The 10,155-nt window shown below is 44.4% G+C and overlaps 43 non-coding genes across 43 annotated transcripts; all 43 read right to left on the bottom strand.

The window, feature by feature from the left end:
• Positions 1 to 53: 53 nt before the first annotated feature.
• On the bottom strand, positions 54 to 172 carry LOC144404020 (5S ribosomal RNA). The gene has a single exon (XR_013465960.1). It is a non-coding gene; the product is annotated as a 5S ribosomal RNA (ribosomal RNA).
• A 117-nt stretch (positions 173 to 289) lies between these two features.
• On the bottom strand, positions 290 to 408 carry LOC144404019 (5S ribosomal RNA). Its single transcript, XR_013465959.1, has one exon. It is a non-coding gene; the product is annotated as a 5S ribosomal RNA (ribosomal RNA).
• Positions 409 to 525: 117 nt separating this feature from the next.
• Positions 526 to 644, bottom strand: LOC144404018 (5S ribosomal RNA). Its single transcript, XR_013465958.1, has one exon. It is a non-coding gene; the product is annotated as a 5S ribosomal RNA (ribosomal RNA).
• A 117-nt stretch (positions 645 to 761) lies between these two features.
• Positions 762 to 880, bottom strand: LOC144397310 (5S ribosomal RNA). Its single transcript, XR_013459455.1, has one exon. It is a non-coding gene; the product is annotated as a 5S ribosomal RNA (ribosomal RNA).
• Positions 881 to 997: 117 nt separating this feature from the next.
• LOC144398947 (5S ribosomal RNA) lies at positions 998 to 1,116 on the bottom strand. Its single transcript, XR_013461094.1, has one exon. It is a non-coding gene; the product is annotated as a 5S ribosomal RNA (ribosomal RNA).
• Positions 1,117 to 1,233: 117 nt separating this feature from the next.
• On the bottom strand, positions 1,234 to 1,352 carry LOC144404017 (5S ribosomal RNA). The gene has a single exon (XR_013465957.1). It is a non-coding gene; the product is annotated as a 5S ribosomal RNA (ribosomal RNA).
• Positions 1,353 to 1,469: 117 nt separating this feature from the next.
• On the bottom strand, positions 1,470 to 1,588 carry LOC144404016 (5S ribosomal RNA). Its single transcript, XR_013465956.1, has one exon. It is a non-coding gene; the product is annotated as a 5S ribosomal RNA (ribosomal RNA).
• A 117-nt stretch (positions 1,589 to 1,705) lies between these two features.
• On the bottom strand, positions 1,706 to 1,824 carry LOC144404015 (5S ribosomal RNA). Its single transcript, XR_013465955.1, has one exon. It is a non-coding gene; the product is annotated as a 5S ribosomal RNA (ribosomal RNA).
• Positions 1,825 to 1,941: 117 nt separating this feature from the next.
• LOC144398941 (5S ribosomal RNA) lies at positions 1,942 to 2,060 on the bottom strand. Its single transcript, XR_013461088.1, has one exon. It is a non-coding gene; the product is annotated as a 5S ribosomal RNA (ribosomal RNA).
• A 117-nt stretch (positions 2,061 to 2,177) lies between these two features.
• On the bottom strand, positions 2,178 to 2,296 carry LOC144404014 (5S ribosomal RNA). Its single transcript, XR_013465954.1, has one exon. It is a non-coding gene; the product is annotated as a 5S ribosomal RNA (ribosomal RNA).
• A 117-nt stretch (positions 2,297 to 2,413) lies between these two features.
• Positions 2,414 to 2,532, bottom strand: LOC144404013 (5S ribosomal RNA). Its single transcript, XR_013465953.1, has one exon. It is a non-coding gene; the product is annotated as a 5S ribosomal RNA (ribosomal RNA).
• A 116-nt stretch (positions 2,533 to 2,648) lies between these two features.
• Positions 2,649 to 2,767, bottom strand: LOC144404012 (5S ribosomal RNA). The gene has a single exon (XR_013465952.1). It is a non-coding gene; the product is annotated as a 5S ribosomal RNA (ribosomal RNA).
• Positions 2,768 to 2,884: 117 nt separating this feature from the next.
• LOC144404011 (5S ribosomal RNA) lies at positions 2,885 to 3,003 on the bottom strand. The gene has a single exon (XR_013465951.1). It is a non-coding gene; the product is annotated as a 5S ribosomal RNA (ribosomal RNA).
• Positions 3,004 to 3,120: 117 nt separating this feature from the next.
• LOC144404009 (5S ribosomal RNA) lies at positions 3,121 to 3,239 on the bottom strand. The gene has a single exon (XR_013465949.1). It is a non-coding gene; the product is annotated as a 5S ribosomal RNA (ribosomal RNA).
• A 117-nt stretch (positions 3,240 to 3,356) lies between these two features.
• Positions 3,357 to 3,475, bottom strand: LOC144404008 (5S ribosomal RNA). The gene has a single exon (XR_013465948.1). It is a non-coding gene; the product is annotated as a 5S ribosomal RNA (ribosomal RNA).
• Positions 3,476 to 3,591: 116 nt separating this feature from the next.
• On the bottom strand, positions 3,592 to 3,710 carry LOC144404007 (5S ribosomal RNA). Its single transcript, XR_013465947.1, has one exon. It is a non-coding gene; the product is annotated as a 5S ribosomal RNA (ribosomal RNA).
• Positions 3,711 to 3,827: 117 nt separating this feature from the next.
• Positions 3,828 to 3,946, bottom strand: LOC144404006 (5S ribosomal RNA). The gene has a single exon (XR_013465946.1). It is a non-coding gene; the product is annotated as a 5S ribosomal RNA (ribosomal RNA).
• Positions 3,947 to 4,062: 116 nt separating this feature from the next.
• On the bottom strand, positions 4,063 to 4,181 carry LOC144404005 (5S ribosomal RNA). The gene has a single exon (XR_013465945.1). It is a non-coding gene; the product is annotated as a 5S ribosomal RNA (ribosomal RNA).
• Positions 4,182 to 4,297: 116 nt separating this feature from the next.
• Positions 4,298 to 4,416, bottom strand: LOC144404004 (5S ribosomal RNA). Its single transcript, XR_013465944.1, has one exon. It is a non-coding gene; the product is annotated as a 5S ribosomal RNA (ribosomal RNA).
• A 117-nt stretch (positions 4,417 to 4,533) lies between these two features.
• Positions 4,534 to 4,652, bottom strand: LOC144404003 (5S ribosomal RNA). Its single transcript, XR_013465943.1, has one exon. It is a non-coding gene; the product is annotated as a 5S ribosomal RNA (ribosomal RNA).
• Positions 4,653 to 4,769: 117 nt separating this feature from the next.
• Positions 4,770 to 4,888, bottom strand: LOC144404002 (5S ribosomal RNA). Its single transcript, XR_013465942.1, has one exon. It is a non-coding gene; the product is annotated as a 5S ribosomal RNA (ribosomal RNA).
• A 117-nt stretch (positions 4,889 to 5,005) lies between these two features.
• LOC144404001 (5S ribosomal RNA) lies at positions 5,006 to 5,124 on the bottom strand. The gene has a single exon (XR_013465941.1). It is a non-coding gene; the product is annotated as a 5S ribosomal RNA (ribosomal RNA).
• Positions 5,125 to 5,241: 117 nt separating this feature from the next.
• Positions 5,242 to 5,360, bottom strand: LOC144404000 (5S ribosomal RNA). Its single transcript, XR_013465940.1, has one exon. It is a non-coding gene; the product is annotated as a 5S ribosomal RNA (ribosomal RNA).
• Positions 5,361 to 5,476: 116 nt separating this feature from the next.
• On the bottom strand, positions 5,477 to 5,595 carry LOC144403998 (5S ribosomal RNA). Its single transcript, XR_013465938.1, has one exon. It is a non-coding gene; the product is annotated as a 5S ribosomal RNA (ribosomal RNA).
• Positions 5,596 to 5,712: 117 nt separating this feature from the next.
• On the bottom strand, positions 5,713 to 5,831 carry LOC144403997 (5S ribosomal RNA). Its single transcript, XR_013465937.1, has one exon. It is a non-coding gene; the product is annotated as a 5S ribosomal RNA (ribosomal RNA).
• A 117-nt stretch (positions 5,832 to 5,948) lies between these two features.
• LOC144403996 (5S ribosomal RNA) lies at positions 5,949 to 6,067 on the bottom strand. Its single transcript, XR_013465936.1, has one exon. It is a non-coding gene; the product is annotated as a 5S ribosomal RNA (ribosomal RNA).
• Positions 6,068 to 6,184: 117 nt separating this feature from the next.
• Positions 6,185 to 6,303, bottom strand: LOC144403995 (5S ribosomal RNA). Its single transcript, XR_013465935.1, has one exon. It is a non-coding gene; the product is annotated as a 5S ribosomal RNA (ribosomal RNA).
• Positions 6,304 to 6,420: 117 nt separating this feature from the next.
• On the bottom strand, positions 6,421 to 6,539 carry LOC144403994 (5S ribosomal RNA). Its single transcript, XR_013465934.1, has one exon. It is a non-coding gene; the product is annotated as a 5S ribosomal RNA (ribosomal RNA).
• Positions 6,540 to 6,655: 116 nt separating this feature from the next.
• Positions 6,656 to 6,774, bottom strand: LOC144403993 (5S ribosomal RNA). Its single transcript, XR_013465933.1, has one exon. It is a non-coding gene; the product is annotated as a 5S ribosomal RNA (ribosomal RNA).
• Positions 6,775 to 6,891: 117 nt separating this feature from the next.
• Positions 6,892 to 7,010, bottom strand: LOC144403992 (5S ribosomal RNA). The gene has a single exon (XR_013465932.1). It is a non-coding gene; the product is annotated as a 5S ribosomal RNA (ribosomal RNA).
• A 116-nt stretch (positions 7,011 to 7,126) lies between these two features.
• Positions 7,127 to 7,245, bottom strand: LOC144403991 (5S ribosomal RNA). Its single transcript, XR_013465931.1, has one exon. It is a non-coding gene; the product is annotated as a 5S ribosomal RNA (ribosomal RNA).
• A 117-nt stretch (positions 7,246 to 7,362) lies between these two features.
• LOC144398522 (5S ribosomal RNA) lies at positions 7,363 to 7,481 on the bottom strand. Its single transcript, XR_013460669.1, has one exon. It is a non-coding gene; the product is annotated as a 5S ribosomal RNA (ribosomal RNA).
• A 117-nt stretch (positions 7,482 to 7,598) lies between these two features.
• On the bottom strand, positions 7,599 to 7,717 carry LOC144398457 (5S ribosomal RNA). Its single transcript, XR_013460604.1, has one exon. It is a non-coding gene; the product is annotated as a 5S ribosomal RNA (ribosomal RNA).
• A 117-nt stretch (positions 7,718 to 7,834) lies between these two features.
• Positions 7,835 to 7,953, bottom strand: LOC144403990 (5S ribosomal RNA). The gene has a single exon (XR_013465930.1). It is a non-coding gene; the product is annotated as a 5S ribosomal RNA (ribosomal RNA).
• A 117-nt stretch (positions 7,954 to 8,070) lies between these two features.
• LOC144403989 (5S ribosomal RNA) lies at positions 8,071 to 8,189 on the bottom strand. The gene has a single exon (XR_013465929.1). It is a non-coding gene; the product is annotated as a 5S ribosomal RNA (ribosomal RNA).
• Positions 8,190 to 8,305: 116 nt separating this feature from the next.
• On the bottom strand, positions 8,306 to 8,424 carry LOC144397309 (5S ribosomal RNA). The gene has a single exon (XR_013459454.1). It is a non-coding gene; the product is annotated as a 5S ribosomal RNA (ribosomal RNA).
• A 117-nt stretch (positions 8,425 to 8,541) lies between these two features.
• LOC144403987 (5S ribosomal RNA) lies at positions 8,542 to 8,660 on the bottom strand. Its single transcript, XR_013465927.1, has one exon. It is a non-coding gene; the product is annotated as a 5S ribosomal RNA (ribosomal RNA).
• Positions 8,661 to 8,777: 117 nt separating this feature from the next.
• LOC144403986 (5S ribosomal RNA) lies at positions 8,778 to 8,896 on the bottom strand. The gene has a single exon (XR_013465926.1). It is a non-coding gene; the product is annotated as a 5S ribosomal RNA (ribosomal RNA).
• A 116-nt stretch (positions 8,897 to 9,012) lies between these two features.
• Positions 9,013 to 9,131, bottom strand: LOC144397308 (5S ribosomal RNA). Its single transcript, XR_013459453.1, has one exon. It is a non-coding gene; the product is annotated as a 5S ribosomal RNA (ribosomal RNA).
• A 117-nt stretch (positions 9,132 to 9,248) lies between these two features.
• On the bottom strand, positions 9,249 to 9,367 carry LOC144403985 (5S ribosomal RNA). The gene has a single exon (XR_013465925.1). It is a non-coding gene; the product is annotated as a 5S ribosomal RNA (ribosomal RNA).
• A 117-nt stretch (positions 9,368 to 9,484) lies between these two features.
• Positions 9,485 to 9,603, bottom strand: LOC144403984 (5S ribosomal RNA). The gene has a single exon (XR_013465924.1). It is a non-coding gene; the product is annotated as a 5S ribosomal RNA (ribosomal RNA).
• Positions 9,604 to 9,719: 116 nt separating this feature from the next.
• LOC144403983 (5S ribosomal RNA) lies at positions 9,720 to 9,838 on the bottom strand. The gene has a single exon (XR_013465923.1). It is a non-coding gene; the product is annotated as a 5S ribosomal RNA (ribosomal RNA).
• Positions 9,839 to 9,955: 117 nt separating this feature from the next.
• Positions 9,956 to 10,074, bottom strand: LOC144399385 (5S ribosomal RNA). Its single transcript, XR_013461530.1, has one exon. It is a non-coding gene; the product is annotated as a 5S ribosomal RNA (ribosomal RNA).
• Positions 10,075 to 10,155: the final 81 nt, after the last annotated feature.

The raw sequence follows: 10,155 nt of genomic DNA, 5'->3' as shown, positions 1-10,155 counted from the left end.
AAGGAGTCACTTTCTAATGCCTTCTCGATTTCTTCCAGAGAGAGAAATGAAAAAGCTTACGGCACCTGGGATTCCCAGGCGGTCTTCCATCCAAGTACTAACCAGGCCCTACTCTGCTTAGCTTCTGAGATCAGACGAGATCAGGCGGAGCCAGAGAGGTATGGCCGTAAGCAACTGTATGTCCTCTTCCTAATCTTTTAAAATGTGTCAAAGGTTTTGGAGTTTTGATAATGAAAAAGGAGTCACTTTCTAATGCCTTCTCGATTTCTTCCAGAGAGAGAAATGAAAAAGCTTACGGCACCTGGGATTCCCAGGCGGTCTTCCATCCAAGTACTAACCAGGCCCTACTCTGCTTAGCTTCTGAGATCAGACGAGATCAGGCGGAGCCAGAGAGGTATGGCCGTAAGCAACTGTATGTCCTCTTCCTAATCTTTTAAAATGTGTCAAAGGTTTTGGAGTTTTGATAATGAAAAAGGAGTCACTTTCTAATGCCTTCTCGATTTCTTCCAGAGAGAGAAATGAAAAAGCTTACGGCACCTGGGATTCCCAGGCGGTCTTCCATCCAAGTACTAACCAGGCCCTACTCTGCTTAGCTTCTGAGATCAGACGAGATCAGGCGGAGCCAGAGAGGTATGGCCGTAAGCAACTGTATGTCCTCTTCCTAATCTTTTAAAATGTGTCAAAGGTTTTGGAGTTTTGATAATGAAAAAGGATTCACTTTCTAATGCCTTCTCAATTTCTTCCAGAGAGAGAAATGAAAAAGCTTACGGCACCTGGGATTCCCAGGCGGTCTTCCATCCAAGTACTAACCAGGCCCTACTCTGCTTAGCTTCTGAGATCAGACGAGATCAGGCGGAGCAAGAGAGGTATGGCCGTAAGCAACTGTATGTCCTCTTCCTAATCTTTTAAAATGTGTCAAAGGTTTTGGAGTTTTGATAATGAAAAAGGAGTCACTTTCTAATGCCTTCTCGATTTCTTCCAGAGAGAGAAATGAAAAAGCTTACGCCACCTGGGATTCCCAGGCGGTCTTCCATCCAAGTACTAACCAGGCCCTACTCTGCTTAGCTTCTGAGATCAGACGAGATCAGGCGGAGCCAGAGAGGTATGGCCGTAAGCAACTGTATGTCCTCTTCCTAATCTTTTAAAATGTGTCAAAGGTTTTGGAGTTTTGATAATGAAAAAGGAGTCACTTTCTAATGCCTTCTCGATTTCTTCCAGAGAGAGAAATGAAAAAGCTTACGGCACCTGGGATTCCCAGGCGGTCTTCCATCCAAGTACTAACCAGGCCCTACTCTGCTTAGCTTCTGAGATCAGACGAGATCAGGCGGAGCCAGAGAGGTATGGCCGTAAGCAACTGTATGTCCTCTTCCTAATCTTTTAAAATGTGTCAAAGGTTTTGGAGTTTTGATAATGAAAAAGGATTCACTTTCTAATGCCTTCTCAATTTCTTCCAGAGAGAGAAATGAAAAAGCTTACGGCACCTGGGATTCCCAGGCGGTCTTCCATCCAAGTACTAACCAGGCCCTACTCTGCTTAGCTTCTGAGATCAGACGAGATCAGGCGGAGCCAGAGAGGTATGGCCGTAAGCAACTGTATGTCCTCTTCCTAATATTTTAAAATGTGTCAAAGGTTTTGGAGTTTTGATAATGAAAAAGGATTCACTTTCTAATGCCTTCTCAATTTCTTCCAGAGAGAGAAATGAAAAAGCTTACGGCACCTGGGATTCCCAGGCGGTCTTCCATCCAAGTACTAACCAGGCCCTACTCTGCTTAGCTTCTGAGATCAGACGAGATCAGGCGGAGCCAGAGAGGTATGGCCGTAAGCAACTGTATGTCCTCTTCCTAATCTTTTAAAATGTGTCAAAGGTTTTGGAGTTTTGATAATGAAAAAGGAGTCACTTTCTAATGCCTTCTCGATTTCTTCCAGAGAGAGAAATGAAAAAGCTTACGGCACCTGGGATTCCCAGGCGGTCTTCCATCCAATTACTAACCAGGCCCTACTCTGCTTAGCTTCTGAGATCAGACGAGATCAGGCGGAGCCAGAGAGGTATGGCCGTAAGCAACTGTATGTCCTCTTCCTAATCTTTTAAAATGTGTCAAAGGTTTTGGAGTTTTGATAATGAAAAAGGAGTCACTTTCTAATGCCTTCTCGATTTCTTCCAGAGAGAGAAATGAAAAAGCTTACGGCACCTGGGATTCCCAGGCGGTCTTCCATCCAAGTACTAACCAGGCCCTACTCTGCTTAGCTTCTGAGATCAGACGAGATCAGGCGGAGCCAGAGAGGTATGGCCGTAAGCAACTGTATGTCCTCTTCCTAATCTTTTAAAATGTGTCAAAGGTTTTGGAGTTTTGATAATGAAAAAGGATTCACTTTCTAATGCCTTCTCAATTTCTTCCAGAGAGAGAAATGAAAAAGCTTACGGCACCTGGGATTCCCAGGCGGTCTTCCATCCAAGTACTAACCAGGCCCTACTCTGCTTAGCTTCTGAGATCAGACGAGATCAGGCGGAGCCAGAGAGGTATGGCCGTAAGCAACTGTATGTCCTCTACCTAATCTTTTAAAATGTGTCAAAGGTTTTGTAGTTTTGACAATTAAATGGAGTCACTTTCTAAGGCCTTCTCTGTGTCTTTTACAGATAGAATTGAAAAAGCTTACGGCACCTGGGATTCCCAGGCGGTCTTCCATCCAAGTACTAACCAGGCCCTACTCTGCTTAGCTTCTGAGATCAGACGAGATCAGGCGGAGCCAGAGAGGTATGGCCGTAAGCAACTGTATGTCCTCTTCCTAATCTTTTAAAATGTGTCAAAGGTTTTGGAGTTTTGATAATGAAAAAGGAGTCACTTTCTAATGCCTTCTCGATTTCTTCCAGAGAGAGAAATGAAAAAGCTTACGGCACCTGGGATTCCCAGGCGGTCTTCCATCCAAGTACTAACCAGGCCCTACTCTGCTTAGCTTCTGAGATCAGACGAGATCAGGCGGAGCCAGAGAGGTATGGCCGTAAGCAACTGTATGTCCTCTTCCTAATCTTTTAAAATGTGTCAAAGGTTTTGGAGTTTTGATAATGAAAAAGGAGTCACTTTCTAATGCCTTCTCGATTTCTTCCAGAGAGAGAAATGAAAAAGCTTACGGCACCTGGGATTCCCAGGCGGTCTTCCATCCAAGTACTAACCAGGCCCTACTCTGCTTAGCTTCTGAGATCAGACGAGATCAGGCGGAGCCAGAGAGGTATGGCCGTAAGCAACTGTATGTCCTCTTCCTAATCTTTTAAAATGTGTCAAAGGTTTTGGAGTTTTGATAATGAAAAAGGATTCACTTTCTAATGCCTTCTCAATTTCTTCCAGAGAGAGAAATGAAAAAGCTTACGGCACCTGGGATTCCCAGGCGGTCTTCCATCCAAGTACTAACCAGGCCCTACTCTGCTTAGCTTCTGAGATCAGACGAGATCAGGCGGAGCCAGAGAGGTATGGCCGTAAGCAACTGTATGTCCTCTACCTAATCTTTTAAAATGTGTCAAAGGTTTTGTAGTTTTGACAATGAAATGGAGTCACTTTCTAAGGCCTTCTCTGTGTCTTTTACAGATAGAATTGAAAAAGCTTACGGCACCTGGGATTCCCAGGCGGTCTTCCATCCAAGTACTAACCAGGCCCTACTCTGCTTAGCTTCTGAGATCAGACGAGATCAGGCGGAGCCAGAGAGGTATGGCCGTAAGCAACTGTATGTCCTCTTCCTAATATTTTAAAATGTGTCAAAGGTTTTGGAGTTTTGATAATGAAAAAGGATTCACTTTCTAATGCCTTCTCAATTTCTTCCAGAGAGAGAAATGAAAAAGCTTACGGCACCTGGGATTCCCAGGCGGTCTTCCATCCAAGTACTAACCAGGCCCTACTCTGCTTAGCTTCTGAGATCAGACGAGATCAGGCGGAGCCAGAGAGGTATGGCCGTAAGCAACTGTATGTCCTCTTCCTAATCTTTTAAAATGTGTCAAAGGTTTTGTAGTTTTGACAATGAAATGGAGTCACTTTCTAAGGCCTTCTCTGTGTCTTTTACAGATAGAAATGAAAAAGCTTACGGCACCTGGGATTCCCAGGCGGTCTTCCATCCAAGTACTAACCAGGCCCTACTCTGCTTAGCTTCTGAGATCAGACGAGATCAGGCGGAGCCAGAGAGGTATGGCCGTAAGCAACTGTATGTCCTCTTCCTAATCTTTTAAAACTTGTCAAAGGTTTTGTAGTTTTGACAATGAAATGGAGTCACTTTCTAAGGCCTTCTCTGTGTCTTTTACAGATAGAAATGAAAAAGCTTACGGCACCTGGGATTCCCAGGCGGTCTTCCATCCAAGTACTAACCAGGCCCTACTCTGCTTAGCTTCTGAGATCAGACGAGATCAGGCGGAGCCAGAGAGGTATGGCCGTAAGCAACTGTATGTCCTCTTCCTAATCTTTTAAAATGTGTCAAAGGTTTTGGAGTTTTGATAATGAAAAAGGAGTCACTTTCTAATGCCTTCTCGATTTCTTCCAGAGAGAGAAATGAAAAAGCTTACGGCACCTGGGATTCCCAGGCGGTCTTCCATCCAAGTACTAACCAGGCCCTACTCTGCTTAGCTTCTGAGATCAGACGAGATCAGGCGGAGCCAGAGAGGTATGGCCGTAAGCAACTGTATGTCCTCTTCCTAATATTTTAAAATGTGTCAAAGGTTTTGGAGTTTTGATAATGAAAAAGGATTCACTTTCTAAGGCCTTCTCTGTGTCTTTTACAAATAGAATTGAAAAAGCTTACGGCACCTGGGATTCCCAGGCGGTCTTCCATCCAAGTACTAACCAGGCCCTACTCTGCTTAGCTTCTGAGATCAGACGAGATCAGGCGGAGCCAGAGAGGTATGGCCGTAAGCAACTGTATGTCCTCTTCCTAATCTTTTAAAATGTGTCAAAGGTTTTGGAGTTTTGATAATGAAAAAGGAGTCACTTTCTAATGCCTTCTCGATTTCTTCCAGAGAGAGAAATGAAAAAGCTTACGGCACCTGGGATTCCCAGGCGGTCTTCCATCCAAGTACTAACCAGGCCCTACTCTGCTTAGCTTCTGAGATCAGACGAGATCAGGCGGAGCCAGAGAGGTATGGCCGTAAGCAACTGTATGTCCTCTTCCTAATCTTTTAAAATGTGTCAAAGGTTTTGGAGTTTTGATAATGAAAAAGGATTCACTTTCTAATGCCTTCTCAATTTCTTCCAGAGAGAGAAATGAAAAAGCTTACGGCACCTGGGATTCCCAGGCGGTCTTCCATCCAAGTACTAACCAGGCCCTACTCTGCTTAGCTTCTGAGATCAGACGAGATCAGGCGGAGCCAGAGAGGTATGGCCGTAAGCAACTGTATGTCCTCTACCTAATCTTTTAAAATGTGTCAAAGGTTTTGTAGTTTTGACAATTAAATGGAGTCACTTTCTAAGGCCTTCTCTGTGTCTTTTACAGATAGAATTGAAAAAGCTTACGGCACCTGGGATTCCCAGGCGGTCTTCCATCCAAGTACTAACCAGGCCCTACTCTGCTTAGCTTCTGAGATCAGACGAGATCAGGCGGAGCCAGAGAGGTATGGCCGTAAGCAACTGTATGTCCTCTTCCTAATCTTTTAAAATGTGTCAAAGGTTTTGGAGTTTTGATAATGAAAAAGGAGTCACTTTCTAATGCCTTCTCGATTTCTTCCAGAGAGAGAAATGAAAAAGCTTACGGCACCTGGGATTCCCAGGCGGTCTTCCATCCAAGTACTAACCAGGCCCTACTCTGCTTAGCTTCTGAGATCAGACGAGATCAGGCGGAGCCAGAGAGGTATGGCCGTAAGCAACTGTATGTCCTCTTCCTAATCTTTTAAAATGTGTCAAAGGTTTTGGAGTTTTGATAATGAAAAAGGATTCACTTTCTAATGCCTTCTCAATTTCTTCCAGAGAGAGAAATGAAAAAGCTTACGGCACCTGGGATTCCCAGGCGGTCTTCCATCCAAGTACTAACCAGGCCCTACTCTGCTTAGCTTCTGAGATCAGACGAGATCAGGCGGAGCCAGAGAGGTATGGCCGTAAGCAACTGTATGTCCTCTTCCTAATCTTTTAAAATGTGTCAAAGGTTTTGGAGTTTTGATAATGAAAAAGGAGTCACTTTCTAATGCCTTCTCGATTTCTTCCAGAGAGAGAAATGAAAAAGCTTACGGCACCTGGGATTCCCAGGCGGTCTTCCATCCAAGTACTAACCAGGCCCTACTCTGCTTAGCTTCTGAGATCAGACGAGATCAGGCGGAGCCAGAGAGGTATGGCCGTAAGCAACTGTATGTCCTCTTCCTAATCTTTTAAAATGTGTCAAAGGTTTTGGAGTTTTGATAATGAAAAAGGAGTCACTTTCTAATGCCTTCTCGATTTCTTCCAGAGAGAGAAATGAAAAAGCTTACGGCACCTGGGATTCCCAGGCGGTCTTCCATCCAAGTACTAACCAGGCCCTACTCTGCTTAGCTTCTGAGATCAGACGAGATCAGGCGGAGCCAGAGAGGTATGGCCGTAAGCAACTGTATGTCCTCTACCTAATCTTTTAAAATGTGTCAAAGGTTTTGTAGTTTTGACAATTAAATGGAGTCACTTTCTAAGGCCTTCTCTGTGTCTTTTACAGATAGAATTGAAAAAGCTTACGGCACCTGGGATTCCCAGGCGGTCTTCCATCCAAGTACTAACCAGGCCCTACTCTGCTTAGCTTCTGAGATCAGACGAGATCAGGCGGAGCCAGAGAGGTATGGCCGTAAGCAACTGTATGTCCTCTTCCTAATCTTTTAAAATGTGTCAAAGGTTTTGGAGTTTTGATAATGAAAAAGGATTCACTTTCTAATGCCTTCTCAATTTCTTCCAGAGAGAGAAATGAAAAAGCTTACGGCACCTGGGATTCCCAGGCGGTCTTCCATCCAAGTACTAACCAGGCCCTACTCTGCTTAGCTTCTGAGATCAGACGAGATCAGGCGGAGCCAGAGAGGTATGGCCGTAAGCAACTGTATGTCCTCTTCCTAATCTTTTAAAACTTGTCAAAGGTTTTGTAGTTTTGACAATGAAATGGAGTCACTTTCTAAGGCCTTCTCTGTGTCTTTTACAGATAGAAATGAAAAAGCTTACGGCACCTGGGATTCCCAGGCGGTCTTCCATCCAAGTACTAACCAGGCCCTACTCTGCTTAGCTTCTGAGATCAGACGAGATCAGGCGGAGCCAGAGAGGTATGGCCGTAAGCAACTGTATGTCCTCTTCCTAATCTTTTAAAATGTGTCAAAGGTTTTGGAGTTTTGACAATGAAAAAGGAGTCACTTTCTAATGCCTTCTCGATTTCTTCCAGAGAGAGAAATGAAAAAGCTTACGGCACCTGGGATTCCCAGGCGGTCTTCCATCCAAGTACTAACCAGGCCCTACTCTGCTTAGCTTCTGAGATCAGACAAGATCAGGCGGAGCCAGAGAGGTATGGCCGTAAGCAACTGTATGTCCTCTTCCTAATATTTTAAAATGTGTCAAAGGTTTTGGAGTTTTGATAATGAAAAAGGATTCACTTTCTAAGGCCTTCTCTGTGTCTTTTACAAATAGAATTGAAAAAGCTTACGGCACCTGGGATTCCCAGGCGGTCTTCCATCCATGTACTAACCAGGCCCTACTCTGCTTAGCTTCTGAGATCAGACGAGATCAGGCGGAGCCAGAGAGGTATGGCCGTAAGCAACTGTATGTCCTCTTCCTAATCTTTTAAAATGTGTCAAAGGTTTTGGAGTTTTGATAATGAAAAAGGAGTCACTTTCTAATGCCTTCTCGATTTCTTCCAGAGAGAGAAATGAAAAAGCTTACGGCACCTGGGATTCCCAGGCGGTCTTCCATCCAAGTACTAACCAGGCCCTACTCTGCTTAGCTTCTGAGATCAGACGAGATCAGGCGGAGCCAGAGAGGTATGGCCGTAAGCAACTGTATGTCCTCTTCCTAATCTTTTAAAATGTGTCAAAGGTTTTGGAGTTTTGATAATGAAAAAGGATTCACTTTCTAATGCCTTCTCAATTTCTTCCAGAGAGAGAAATGAAAAAGCTTACGGCACCTGGGATTCCCAGGCGGTCTTCCATCCAAGTACTAACCAGGCCCTACTCTGCTTAGCTTCTGAGATCAGACGAGATCAGGCGGAGCCAGAGAGGTATGGCCGTAAGCAACTGTATGTCCTCTTCCTAATCTTTTAAAACGTGTCAAAGGTTTTGTAGTTTTGACAATGAAATGGAGTCACTTTCTAAGGCCTTCTCTGTGTCTTTTACAGATAGAAATGAAAAAGCTTACGGCACCTGGGATTCCCAGGCGGTCTTCCATCCAAGTACTAACCAGGCCCTACTCTGCTTAGCTTCTGAGATCAGACGAGATCAGGCGGAGCAAGAGAGGTATGGCCGTAAGCAACTGTATGTCCTCTTCCTAATCTTTTAAAATGTGTCAAAGGTTTTGGAGTTTTGATAATGAAAAAGGAGTCACTTTCTAATGCCTTCTCGATTTCTTCCAGAGAGAGAAATGAAAAAGCTTACGGCACCTGGGATTCCCAGGCGGTCTTCCATCCAAGTACTAACCAGGCCCTACTCTGCTTAGCTTCTGAGATCAGACGAGATCAGGCGGAGCCAGAGAGGTATGGCCGTAAGCAACTGTATGTCCTCTTCCTAATATTTTAAAATGTGTCAAAGGTTTTGGAGTTTTGATAATGAAAAAGGATTCACTTTCTAATGCCTTCTCAATTTCTTCCAGAGAGAGAAATGAAAAAGCTTACGGCACCTGGGATTCCCAGGCGGTCTTCCATCCAAGTACTAACCAGGCCCTACTCTGCTTAGCTTCTGAGATCAGACGAGATCAGGCGGAGCCAGAGAGGTATGGCCGTAAGCAACTGTATGTCCTCTTCCTAATCTTTTAAAACGTGTCAAAGGTTTTGTAGTTTTGACAATGAAATGGAGTCACTTTCTAAGGCCTTCTCTGTGTCTTTTACAGATAGAAATGAAAAAGCTTACGGCACCTGGGATTCCCAGGCGGTCTTCCATCCAAGTACTAACCAGGCCCTACTCTGCTTAGCTTCTGAGATCAGACGAGATCAGGCGGAGCAAGAGAGGTATGGCCGTAAGCAACTGTATGTCCTCTTCCTAATCTTTTAAAATGTGTCAAAGGTTTTGGAGTTTTGATAATGAAAAAGGAGTCACTTTCTAATGCCTTCTCGATTTCTTCCAGAGAGAGAAATGAAAAAGCTTACGGCACCTGGGATTCCCAGGCGGTCTTCCATCCAAGTACTAACCAGGCCCTACTCTGCTTAGCTTCTGAGATCAGACGAGATCAGGCGGAGCCAGAGAGGTATGGCCGTAAGCAACTGTATGTCCTCTTCCTAATATTTTAAAATGTGTCAAAGGTTTTGGAGTTTTGATAATGAAAAAGGATTCACTTTCTAATGCCTTCTCAATTTCTTCCAGAGAGAGAAATGAAAAAGCTTACGGCACCTGGGATTCCCAGGCGGTCTTCCATCCAAGTACTAACCAGGCCCTACTCTGCTTAGCTTCTGAGATCAGACGAGATCAGGCGGAGCCAGAGAGGTATGGCCGTAAGCAACTGTATGTCCTCTACCTAATCTTTTAAAATGTGTCAAAGGTTTTGTAGTTTTGACAATGAAATGGAGTCACTTTCTAAGGCCTTCTCTGTGTCTTTTACAGATAGAAATGAAAAAGCTTACGGCACCTGGGATTCCCAGGCGGTCTTCCATCCAAGTACTAACCAGGCCCTACTCTGCTTAGCTTCTGAGATCAGACGAGATCAGGCGGAGCCAGAGAGGTATGGCCGTAAGCAACTGTATGTCCTCTTCCTAATATTTTAAAATGTGTCAAAGGTTTTGGAGTTTTGATCATGAAAAAGGATTCACTTTCTAATGCCTTCTCAATTTCTTCCAGAGAGAGAAATGAAAAAGCTTACGGCACCTGGGATTCCCAGGCTGTCTTCCATCCAAGTACTAACCAGGCCCTACTCTGCTTAGCTTCTGAGATCAGACGAGATCAGGCGGAGCCAGAGAGGTATGGCCGTAAGCAACTGTATGTCCTCTTCCTAATCTTTTAAAATGTGTCAAAGGTTTTGGAGTTTTGATAATGAAAAAGGATTCACTTTCTAA

The sequence above is a fragment of the Gasterosteus aculeatus genome, chromosome 2 (assembly GCF_964276395.1).
Source record: "Gasterosteus aculeatus chromosome 2, fGasAcu3.hap1.1, whole genome shotgun sequence".
Classification (NCBI taxonomy): domain Eukaryota; kingdom Metazoa; phylum Chordata; class Actinopteri; order Perciformes; family Gasterosteidae; genus Gasterosteus; species Gasterosteus aculeatus.
This window is presented reverse-complemented; position numbering and strand designations above follow the sequence as displayed.